The sequence below is a fragment of the Cnephaeus nilssonii genome, assembly GCF_951640355.1.
Source record: "Cnephaeus nilssonii genome assembly, chromosome: X".
In the NCBI taxonomy this organism is placed as follows: Eukaryota; Metazoa; Chordata; class Mammalia; order Chiroptera; family Vespertilionidae; genus Cnephaeus; species Cnephaeus nilssonii.
In genome coordinates, this window is record NC_137071.1 from 8756989 (window position 1) to 8770239 (window position 13251).

The following is a 13251-nucleotide window of genomic DNA, read 5'->3' on the forward strand; positions in this document are numbered from 1 at the left end:
AGTTAAAAAGGCTATCTGCCTTTCCTGCATTGAATTGCTTTTGTATCTTTTGACAAAAATCAGTTGGCTATACTTGTACGGGTCTATTTCTGGGTTCTCTATTCTGTTCCATTGATCTATGTGTTTATCCATTCACCAATACTAGAGAATTTTGATTTCTGAAGCTATATAGTAAGTTTTAAAATTGGGTGGAGTGATTCTTCCCACTTTACTTTGATCTTGTTTTTCAATATTTTAGTTCCTTTACCTTTCCATATAACTTTTAGAGTAAGCTTGTGTTAAACCTATAGAAGAATCTGGGGAGAATTGACATCTTTACTATGTTGAGTCTTCCAATCTATGAACACGGTATATCTCTCCATTTATTTAGACCTTTGATTTCTTTCATCAGCATTTTTTAGTTTTCAGCATACCAATTCTATACATTTTTAGATTTATACCTGGTTTTTGAGCAATTTCAAATGGTACTGTTTTTCATTTCAGTTTCCACACATTCACTGCTAGTACATAGAGATTTAATTTACTCTTGTATGCTGATTTTGTATCTTACAACTTTGCTGAATTCACTTACTAGTTATAGGTTTATGTAGCTTTCTTAAGATTTTCATTGGAGACCATCATACCACTTGAAAATAGGGACAGTTTTATTTCTTCCTTTCAAATCTGTATGTCTTTTTAAAAATATATATTTTATTGACTTTTTACAGAGAGGGAGAGGGATAGTTAGAAACATCGATGAGAGAGAAACATCAATCAGCTGCCTCCTGCACACCTCCTACTGGGGATGTGCCCACAACCAAGATACATGCCCTTGACTGGAATCGAACTTGGGACCCTTCAATCCACAGGCCGACGCTCTATCCACTGAGCCAAACCAGTCAGGGCAAATCTGTATGTCTTTTATTATTTCATTTTCTTGCCTATTATGCTGGTAAGAACTTTCAGGACTATGTTGAATAGCAGTAGTGAGAGTGGACATCCTTGCCATGTTCCTGATATTAAAGGGAAAGCACTATTAAAGGGAAAGCACTTTCAGCATTAAGTTTAATGTTAGTTGCAGGGTTTTTTTGTAAATGTTCTTTATGAAATTGAGAAAGGTCCCCTTCTATTCTTAGTTTTCTGAGTTTCTATTATGAATAAATGTTTAATTTAGTTTAATGAATTTCTGCATTATGATTTTTCTTCAGCTTTTTAATACAGTGGACTAAATACAGTTATTTTTGAATACTGAACCAGCCTTACATCCTTGAAATAAAACCCACTTGTTCAGAATGTATAGTTTTTTATACCTTGTTGGATATGTTTTGTTAATATTTTGTACATAAGTATGTGATCCATATTTTTTGAGGGATACTGGTCTGTAGTTTTCTGTACTGTCTTAAGGTTTTGGGATCAGGGCAATACTGGCCTTATAAAATGAGTTATGAAGTCTTTTCTCTTCTTCTATTTTCTGGAAAAGACTGTAGAATTTATGTAATTCTTATCTCTTTATTCTTATGTTCCAGATCCTTCTCTTACCATGTCCTGCTTGAAGGACTACCTATAGCCATTTCAGGGCCTGGCACAAATTCTCTAAGCTTTGCTTCATCTGAGATTGCTTTGATTGCACCTTCATTCCTGAAGAGTATTTTCACTGGGAATAGAATTCTGGGTTGACAGTTCTTTTCTTCCAGCACTTGAAAAACAGTGTGCCATTTCCTCTGGCTTCTATAGTTTCTAACATGGGATCTGCTGTTATTTGAATCATTGTTCCCTTATAAGTGTCTAGAGGCCTGGTGCACGAATTCGTGCACCAGTAGGGTCCCTTGGCCTGGCCTGTGGGATCGGGATAAAACCGGCTCTCCAACAACCTCTGAGGGGTCCCAGATTGTGAGAGGGTGCAGGCCAGGCAGTGGGACCCCACTGTCGCATGATCAGGGCCAGGGAGGGACGCAGGAGGTTGGCCAGCAGGGAGGGACTGAGGGAGGGCTCCAGGGCATGTCTGGCCCATCTCGCTCAGTCCCGAGCAGCTGGACCTCAGCATTAAGCTAACCTACCAGTCGGAGCATCTGCCCCCTGGTGGTCAGTGCACGTCATAGCGAGCTGTTGAGCAGCCTTAGTATATCATTAGCATATTACACTTTGATTGGTTGACCAGACGACCAGACAATTAGCATATTAGGCTTTTATTATATAGGATAGTTCATTTCTCTTTAGCTGCTTTCAAGATTCTTTCTCTTTACTTTAAAGTTTGGCTTAAAAATTTTTTTAATTGTGGTAAATGCATATAAAATTTATCTTAAGCATTTTTAGTGTACAGTTCAATATGTTAAGAATACTCACATTATGCAACCAATCTCCAGAACTTTTTCATCTTGTAAAATTGAAACTCTATATCCATTAAACATCTTCTCATTTCCTAATGTTGGATTATGATGTGTCTGGGTGTGAATTATTTTGGATTTTTGTTTGGGTTCAGTCAGCTTCTCGAATCTGTAGGCTTGTATCTTTTGCCAAATTTGGGACATTTCAGTCATTATTTCTTAAGGTCCACATTTTTCTCTGCTTTTTGAGACTCTGATTACATGTTAAACCTTTTATTAATGTCCCCCAGGCTCCTGAGGCTCTCTTCATCCCCCCTCCCTGTTTTTTTCCTGTTGTTAGGAGCGGGCAATTTCTATTGCTCTATCTTCATTTTTCACTAATTCCTGTCATCTCCATTCTTCTGTTGATCTCATGTAAATTCATTTTAAGTTACTGTATTTTTCAGTTCTAAAATTTCCATTTTCTGCTTTATGCCTTTTATTTCTTTTCTAAGACTAACACTTCATTTGTTTCAAATGTGTTTGTGATTGCTCACTAAAGCATTTTTATGATGGCTGCTTTAAAATCCTTGTCAGATAATTACAACATCTGAAGCATCTTGGTGTTGGTATCTGTTGACTATTCTCTCATTTGTGTTTTATTTTCTAGTTTCTTAGTATAAGTGATCTTCAATTGTATAATGGATATTTTGGAGATTACAAGACTCTGGATCCTATTTAATCTTTTTTAGTAGGCTGTCCATCAGTTGAGATGTAGTGTGAGGGCAGGGTGTGTTTGTTCAATTTCCTGCTGGGCTCCGCCAACATCACCCTGGCAAAAGTGGAGCAATGAGTCACACTGCATTTTTGCAGATGGGTGGAAGTTCAGCTCTACTCTTGGTACCAGTGAAAGTGGGGCACCAACCTGCACCACCTCGTTGCCTCTGTGTAGGGGTGTGAGCTCAGCTCCTTGATGGACTCCACTGACAATAGGGGGTAGGGAAGCAGAGGGCTAACTCGCATTGCTTTGTTGCTGCCAGGTAGAGTGGAAAGCTGAGTTCTCTGAAAGGCCCAGCTGACAACTTGGGAGGGGAGAGGGGGAAGTGGACTGTCAACTAGCCTTGCCGTCCACCACTTTGTTCCACCTGGCAGATGCTAGATGTGGGTGGAGTCTCAGCTCCCCAGTGGGCCCCACTGACATTAGGGGAGGGGGGGAAGCAGTGTTAAGTAGTCCACCTCCAACCACCTTGCTCTGCTTTGTTGTTGTTGGGTGAGGATGGAGGCTGTTTCTCACTGACATAGGGCAACGGGGGAGGCTTAGTGGGCACTAGCCCTGTCTCACACTATCTTAATAAGTCTCACTGCTTCCAGGTTGGGGTGAAGGCTCAACTGGCTGCTGACCCCCACTGACACTTCCCTAGTGAAAGCGCCACCTCCTTTACAGAAGGTGAGACAAGGAAAGATCAGGTCTCTGATCACCCTGCCATACACCCAGCAGAGGGAATCAAAGTGCTGTCTGCTTTTGTTAGGCAGGGAATGGGAGATTAGGTTCCTGATCTACCTAGCCAATACCACTGTGTGGAGGAATCTGAGCACTGCCACTTGCTTCCTTGGACCAAGATGTTTTTCTGTTGATGTTTAGCTATAGTAGGGTGGATAGTACAAACAAGTTTACTATTGTTAGACTACCCTTTCCCCAGTCATCTAGCTAGAGAGAACAGGCTTTTCTTGGGGCCCATTTTGTCTGTTCTTGTTGGCGGTTTTAGGCTGGAGGCTTTTACAGCACACAATTCAGGATATATGAGAGGAAATAAGAAAACCCAAGGAACTATTTGTGCCATGCCTTGAGTTCCAAAATTTGTAGGCAGTCTGCCTTCTTGTTTTAACCTTCCAGGTTGTTCCTGTGTTTGTGTGTTGTGTCATATCTAAGGTGTTTAGCTGTAAAGGAGGACGTAGGAGGAGTAGGGCTCCTCCATCTTGGCAAAACCAGCGTGTCCATCAACTGATGAATGGATAAACAAAAGGTGGTATATCCATACAATGGGATGTTACTCAGCCATAAAAAGGGATGAGTCATTGATACATGCTATAACATGGATGAACTTTTAAAACATTATATTAAGTGAATGATGTCAGATACAAAAGACACATATTGCATTATTCCATTAATACTAAATGTCCAGAATAGGCAAATCTACAGAGACAGAAGCAGATTATTGGTTGCCAGGGACTGGGGGAAGAAGGAAATAGTGAATGACCATTAATGATTTATTTTGGGAGTGATAAAAATGTTCTGGAATTAGACAGTGGTGATGATTGCACAACCTTTTGAATATACTAAATGCCACTGAATTGTATACCTTACAAGGGTGAATGTTGTGGTATGTAAACCATATTTCAATTTTTAAAAAGACTGATTAGGGTTATTTAACCTAAGTTTAACTCCCTCCCCCCCCCAAAAAAAAAAAAAAACCACCAATGACTGTAACTTTTCTTTAAATTTTCTTTTCTTATACTGTAGCAAGATAATTGGCAACTTTTCCAGGTTGAGCCAGATCCTGTTTTCTGGTACTTTGAGGGAGTGTCATATAGATTTTTCTGAAAAAAGAGGCAAATATAGAGAGGTAATGATTTAATATGCTGTAGTTAAAAAACAGAGCACAAATACGAAAAAACACCAAGAAAACATAAAAACAAAAAAAGAAGAGAAAAAAGAAAAGAAAAAAAAACACAGAGCACAGTTACTCAGCACATACCTAGGCACTTCTGTATGGAGCTGTTAAATAACATCTAGGCAATCCCCCTATACCAAATACCAGTTTTTGTTTCAAATGTTCATAAGACAGCTGTTTAGAAATCTCAAAACATTTTTTCCATATACAATGTCACAAAGGCCGCTTCTCAGGCCAGCTCACAAAAGACTCTTTAACCCATGGTATATTTGAAGAATAATAACAATTTTATTTTTCTACTCTACTGATACATTCCCATAAAACATCTACTCATGCAAATGACCTGAAACCTCTCTCTTCTGTAGATTTCATCTAGACTGAACTACTCACCTCAACTCAAGCAGGACAATCTAGAGGAAAGCCAATGGAATTTGCAATCTGTGAGACTTGGGTCTGAATCCTGCCTCCTCCACTTACTAGCTATGCAACTATAAACAAGTTACTTAACCTCTCTAGGCTTTAGTTTCCTCATCAGTAAGTTGGGGATAATTATGTCCACCTCATTCAAATTGGTATACACAACTGTCTAGTCAGAGGGGGTATTCAGTAATTCTTATTCTACAAGATGTATCAATCCCCCTTCCCAGTATTAATACAGCACAGTATACTGAACAATGCAACAAGTTTTGATAGCTAAATTTCCCAAATGTGTTGGTATTATCATTTGAATGAGAAATGTCACTATAAAATTAGTGAAGTTGTAGAAAGTGCAGAATGGTGATTTGAGGGGCATATACCACCTAGCAGGGTTTATAAAAATCTTCAAGGTAAGGAGAGACAAAATAAAGCTGATTAAACATAATTTGAAAAAGTATATTGAATACATTTTTCATTTAGAAAAAGCTTTAACTTATTAATTTCAATATATAAATAACAGAAAGTAGAGTTGGAAAACACCAGTGTAGGAAAAAAGGGTTCAACTTGTACTAATCCTATAATCTAGAACTGTGCTGTTCAATGTAGTAGCCAATAGCCACAGGTGACTATTTAAATGTAAATTAATGAAAATTAAATTTAAAATTCAATTCCTCAGTCATACTAGCTCATTTCCAGGTGCTCAATAGCCACATATAGCTAGTGGCTGCTGAGCAATGCCAATTTACAAGTTTTTAAAAAAAATTTTAAGTGAATCTTTCCTATTATTTTATATGGTTTTCAGAAAGACACTTCTACCCCTAAATGTGAATAACCAAAATAACATTCTGGTAACTGGTTTTAGGTACAGGTTCTACAAGATTTCTAAAGTGAAGACTTCTCTCCTAAAACACTGCACTTGAGATGCACTTCAATCTATTAATGTCAAAATGATCTTTTGCTTAGGCTATCATTTCACATCTGCTTCTAACACATATCAAATGACTAAACCAAGTTTCCTATAACAAGCTTTGTGGACCAAAGGATTAGAGGCCAAGCTCTCAGGAATCTAGATGACCAGGTCAAATTTGAAGATGAGATCATCATCATATGTCAGATTATAAAAATCAATTTACACGGTGAACAGAGCATAATTTGTTTTTAAGTATGTAAGAAACCACAGATATATTTGTCAAGATGGGGAATCTGATTTAAATTATGTACTGCTGTAATCCTATTTATATTAGCAAAGGAGAAGAATGACAGGAAATATAAAAGCACTTTTGGATTTACACATAAGTGTAAGGTATCTAATAATCAGGAAACTAGCACTATTTCATGATACCCCCGCCCCATACTGGTATATACACAAACACAACCTAAAAGACAATGTGGAAACCTGACTCCAGATGGGGGAGTAGGCTAACTTTCGGTCTTCTAGCTCCTTGTTCTTTGGTTCATTCACATTCCTTCCTAGCTGACACCTTTAAGATAGGAAGGTAAATATGCAGAGTAGGTAATATCAGTAATGGAACCATTTCATTATGGTATGTTGAAGCATAAAATCACTGTTCATTAGTAGGTAATATGCCCATCAAATTACTCCTGGCCCCAGAAGTATGTGTATATGATGGACAGAGATCAGAAAAAGGGTGAGGTCACTATTTTACATTGTTTGGTAAGCTGCAAGTATAAATCTTTTTAAAAGATAAAGTAACAACATTCCAAAGTTTAAAAAATGGCTGCATCAAAATATCATTAACCCTAGCTATCTGTATTCTAGTAACGTAACCTCTCTAGGCTTTAGCTTCCTCATCAGTAAGTTAGAAGCAATTAATTTAAAAATGGGATAAGTAGGCAAACTAACAGCAGCACAAAGTAGCAAATGATAAGAGTTTTTAATAACAGAATATTACACGTAAGTTACAGAGCAAGTCAATGTAGGGGCCATTTAGTAGGGGCAATTAGTTTGACATTAAAGTAGAATATGGCCATTACTTGTCAGAACATTGCAAAAAAAGTTTACATCATTTTAAGCTTTTATTTAAATTATTATATTTAAGTTTTTAGTTCACTTTTAAGATGAAAAATTATTGTACAATTTAATTTGGAAAGATTTCAATTTAAAATAAAATAAAAACTCTTGACAGTTAAAGAAAAAAGCTTTGATACAGTCAATTAAACACAACAGCTCATTTCCAGGCAATATTGGAGTATGTTACTATAATTATTAGACTTTCCAAAACTGTGTTCTGCAAAGCATTTGTGTCCTTTGAGACTTCATAGGTGGTTCAGAAAAAAGGTTCTGACACCCAGTCTCAAATGCTGGGGCTATATCCTTTTTGCGGATTCATCAGGTACGCTATCATCTTAAAAGTTCTAAGTTATGCAGTAAAGATATTGGTCAAATCTTGTTGAACTCCATAATCCCCAAATTTGTTTGATTATGCCATGCTCCTTTGTTTCTTTGGGAGGGGGATATGGTTATTGGGGTACAGATATACTTTTAACATTTCCAGAGACTTCTCAGTTAAAAATATTGTATGTACTATTTAAAGTCCCTTAAGTATCAATGCCACCTAACAGAACAAATCCAAAGGATTATATTTCTAGACAGGAAAATCCAGTTACTCATGGCATATTCAAAAAACCAAAACAAATGTGTTTAGAATAATGGGAAGGGAGATGTGCCATATCAATTTTGTCCCTAAAAATGAAATTAACAAAACTGATCCTAAAATTAAAAAGCACATTTTCCTTTGGTATGTCTTAAAAAATAAGTTAAAATCCTACCTATTGATGCCATATACTGACTTTATCCATTTCTTCTGGGACACACTTCCTTCAAGAGGTTGACATACAGGATATACCATATTTCACTGATCATAAGACACAATCATGTGTAAGATACACTATTATCTTATGTATCACTAAGGAAAAAACCTACTGCTAATTAACGACATGCCAGGGATTATAATACACCCTCCAATTTGAGCAATATTGAAATGTGAACATATTTCCCTTTCTTCCTTCTTCCACTCATATTTTTCAAAATGTCTATGTTTTCCCCATTTAAAGACAATATGGAAGAGGGGAACAATACAAAAAAACAAGATTCAAGAGATTTCTGTTCACCTTACCCTTACAATTACATTCAGATATTATAATGGCTCTGTTTAAATAGATCAACCAAACAAATCATTTTTAATTGTTCTGCTTGATTCTGAAAAAAGGACACAGAACTTTTTCAGACAGTTCTGTTAAGAGATGATTCATTATAGCTATTATTTATTAAACACTTAAACCACATACTGAAACAAGTGCTTTACATATATTATAATTTCATTTAATTCTCACCACAATTCCATGAGGTAGATATTTTCATCCCTATTTTACAGACTAGGATGTTGAAACATAGCGACATTAAATAACTTGCATAAGATTAAAAGTTATAAAGTGGCAGAGCCAGGACTCAAACCCAGGTCTTTATGACTCCAAAGCTATGTTCTTTAACATTTTGCCATACATCCAAATTATCCTCCCAAAATCACTTCCAAATTGTAAGGAGATAAGTAAAATTTAAATATTTAACTGCAGGAACTAATGTGTTTATTTAAAGTAGGCCAAATGTATTAAGTAACAGTTATATTCTATAAGCATACATTTTATCCTGAACCTGTTTTATAAAATGTATACAGTATATTTGTGTTGGTTTTGTTAACGCGATATATTTTATTAACAATTAAGATGTACAGTTGTTTTAGCTTTGTTTTTATTCTATTTGGTATTAAATTGATAAACTTACATATCTGAGATTTGACAATGTTCCAGATAAAAGATACAGGAAACTGTATCAACTCCGAAAAGGAGGGGCATCTAATGTCAAGATTTAAAATACAGTTGCTTGTTTTGTCTTTTTATTACCTGAATTGGGGAATAGGATATGTAACATGTATTTGCACAACTGCATTCCAATGCTTTAAAACTTATCTACCAAAGCACATACACACCTGGGCACTATCACACTCATGCGTTACCAAGAAGAGACCACCAAGATGTCACTGTAGTGCACTGTGATCTTAAAGCATCCAGTCTGCACTGGCAAATTGGGCCACTTGATGTCACCCATCATTCCCAGTCTGGCAGATCACATGTTCCTGAGCATGGAACTTTAGGACAAATTTTGTCAATGACCACAATGGTATCAATTTTTAAGTGGATGATAAATTTTAAAAAAATCTTTAGAACAATTCTTCTGCAATTCAGACTTCTGATAACTAACCTGCTATATTTTATCATTCTATAATTTACAGAATGTCATATCCTTGGTCAAGAGTACATATACCAATTATGCCACTCTTCTTATATGAAACAGAATAATACTCGTTGTGATTTCCATAAATGTACTAAAGAAAAGGTAAAGTCTGCCTATACTTGTTTCTTTAATTAGATAAGCTTATTTATTTTAAAATTTAAATATACCAAACTTTCACATTTTTGGATCAAACCTATTCATATAGGATCAAGCTGCCAAAATAAAGCAAATTTTCCTAAATTTTAGTTTAACAAAGACTGACATCCTATATTATAATCATTGAAAACAACATGTTCAGTAATGTGTCACAGTTACTTGACAGTTGACATGTAACAATACCTGTCCTCTCCTCAGATCTTCACTTGGGGAAAAGAAAAAAACCTGAAAGGTGGTAAAAATGAACAGGAAAAGGAAAAGAAACTTAATGAAACATTTTTTGCAAAATCAATGATCATACTTTAATAGAACGTTTTTCCGTACAGATGAAATATAAGAAATCGAATATTGATATAGTAGAAACACTATAGAATCCGAAATAATCTTTGTGGTTAAAAATGGCTGCACAACCACTGAAGATGGTTTCCAACACAAGGATCTCATTTTTTATAAGGAAAAATATTTATATAGTTACTAATTTTCTATGCATTATGGGTACTTGTTACTTAAAGGAATTCAAGGTGGCTATCTTTATATAACACATTTCTATAAAGCAAAAATAACATCTTTAATTTTATTTTTGAAAACTGTTCGTATTTAGCTTTAATACCATTTATTCTTACTCGACTGAAACTGACAAAAAGGTATCACTTTAGATCAGGCTTATTGTAATAATTGTAAGGTTATTACCAATTCAGCCTTATTCTAGCCTATCATGTTCTGACCCATGCTTGAGTTCAACCACAAGGGTTTTTGTTTTGTTTTAAGTACCAGGAGACCTATGTGAGGTCTTAAAGCAGGAAGGCCCTAACGGATAGAAGAAACTGGCTGTACTTTTGGTGAGGTACTCAGGTGTTGAAGATTGTCATATTTCAATGTAAGATTAAAATGATAATAACAGAGATAAGATTGGTCATCACTCTATTCCTGACCTTCATCATTCATTCAGTGGACATCTACTGGGTCCATAATATGTCTGTGCCAGGCATTGTGTTAAGCACTGAGGATACAGATAAAAAGTTTCTGCTTTCAAGAGTTCTACCAGGGATGAGACTATAAATGTAAATTCTTATAGCGACCAACCCTGAAATCTTTTCGCCTGGAGAGAAAAAAATTGATTTATTTACTCAAGTTAAATGACTGTTTAAAAAAAATTATCCTAGTCTGGTTAAATACAACTATTCTCTGCTAAGAACTTACTGGGGAGGAGATGGTAAAATAGTCCAATATTAAGACTTCAGAATGAAAATTCTCAACTTTTTCCTCACTGGCTTCAATCTTTTCAAATTTGTATCACAAGCAATTTACTTGAAACAGTTAAACAACCAAAGGCAACAAAATATTTAAGGGCAACTTGTTAAAATGTAGTTTTAATAAATCTAGGCAACACTGGCTCTGTTTTGACATACCTTATGCTATCATACCAAGAAAATTCTTTTAAAATGGCAAATTTTATAATCCTATCTGCCAGGTTCTGGAAACCATGACAGTAACTGAAATAACTAGGCTTTAACAAATGAGACCTCTGTAATACCATAATTGTTTCTGAAAAATACATGATCTCTAACTACAGGCTTATTTATACCATGAATTTTTCCACAAAGGATTTGAAGCAATTGCTCTGATATAAAGCAAAGCACATGAATTAGATCCACCTGGCCTTGAATTATGGCTCTACCATTTACTATTTATAATCTTTGTGTCCTTAACTTCTTCAGTTTTTTAATCTGTAACAATGGGGACCATAAAATCTATTCTCCTGGGTTATAGGAAGGATAAAATGAAATAGTATGCAGCATAGTGCCTGATATATAGTAAGTCCTAAATAAATATCAGCTCTGTGCCTTCCTTATCCAAATGTATGATATACAGAATAAGGATAAGGTGGAATTTTAAGTGATTTTTTTTACACACTGATGCATACCAAGCAGAAACGTGGACTGATTATGAGTTGCAAATGTTAACGTTTGCATCTAAAATTCAGGCTCAAAGCAAATTAAATTTCTTTCCACAAGGTCAGCACTTTGAGAACATGTTTTATTAACCTTTTAGCTATATTATTTAACAAAAAAAAATTTCCGAGGGAAAAGAGCCCCAGAATACTATTTTTTCACACGATCCATTCACAGGATGATTGAACATTCTAAATTTGATTTTCTTATAAAAAGATTTATAGTATTAGTTGGCTAACATGATTTTAAATGAAATGTTCGTAATTCTGCCAGTCCTGACAGCATGATTTCCTTTTTTTTAAAAAAAAAAATTTAGGTAACATATATCAACGTCTTTTCTGTTAAAGAGCAGCGCTTGGTTTAGGGTTTAAAAATACGACCCAAGTGGCAAGATCCCAAGCACCACATCGTAAGCACTATTACAACTCTACCTGCGTGTAAGCGGAGCGTTTGATACAGCAGTGGAGGTGAGTAGGAAAAAAAAAAATTGAAAAGCCATTTGAACTGATCCCCCTTTCCCCTTCCCCTTCATTATTCTCGAACATTACGTCCCGCATCTCAGATCAAACTGAGCCTTGGTCTTACTGACGTAACCAGTAACCCTATCCACCGCTCACACTGCGGAGGCTGGCAGGGCAGTGGCTGCCGCCAAGTACACCACTCCTCAGAGCCTGCCCCATTCCACCCCCGCGTTTCAGTCATGCTTTCCAGAAATGGGGTCACTCACACAGTAACTATTACACACACACACACACACACACACGCAGCCTACCATCCTGTAATCCCCCAAAGTCCGCTGCGGGGAGAGAAGACAGCAAAAAGTCAAGAAGGAAGAATCACAGAAGCGCCACCATCAGGAATTGATTTTCCACTCCGGAGAGGAGCGCGGATGCCCGGGAATGGGTCTCGCTTGGCTTATTTGTGCAGACCCTGAGTTGGTTCCGGGACCTCAGGAGCGGCTGCGAAAAGCTCGGTGCTCCGGTGTGTCTGGGGGAAATGCTGTTTGGTTATATTTGGGTTTTTGGCATTCGGGTGGGTGTCTCGGCCAGGGACGGTCACCAGATCCAGGGGCGAAGAAACCCAGAAAGCCTTTCACGGCCACTGCTGATCTCCTTGAATATCACCCTCTCACCTCCACGGACGGGAAACTCAAGTTAAACTCGCAGGAACGGGGTCCTCGAGCTCAGCGACCTCAGAAACAGGGGCTTGGGGAGCGGGGGACGGGGGCGGGGGGAGACCTCAGGCTTCCACTTTCTCCTTTGCGGCAGCAGAAAGGGCTGCGGCAGATGGGGGGGGGGGGTGCGCGCAAAAACCCTTGGCTGTCCTGTACCCCTTACCCGAAACCCCCACAGGTCTCCTGCCCTGGGCGGTTCCTGCCCCCGCGCGCTGGTCTCCCCGCAGCAACCCTGTCCCCAGGCCGGACTCAAAGAGTCCCTGCTCCGAAGGGAACACGACCCATA

General features: G+C 37.2%; 1 protein-coding gene across 2 annotated transcripts in view; it reads right to left on the bottom strand.

The window, feature by feature from the left end:
* Positions 1-13251, bottom strand: part of RPS6KA3 (ribosomal protein S6 kinase A3) — a 116410-nt gene that overhangs the window by 100636 nt on the left and 2523 nt on the right. The gene's annotated exons all lie outside the window — the stretch shown is intronic.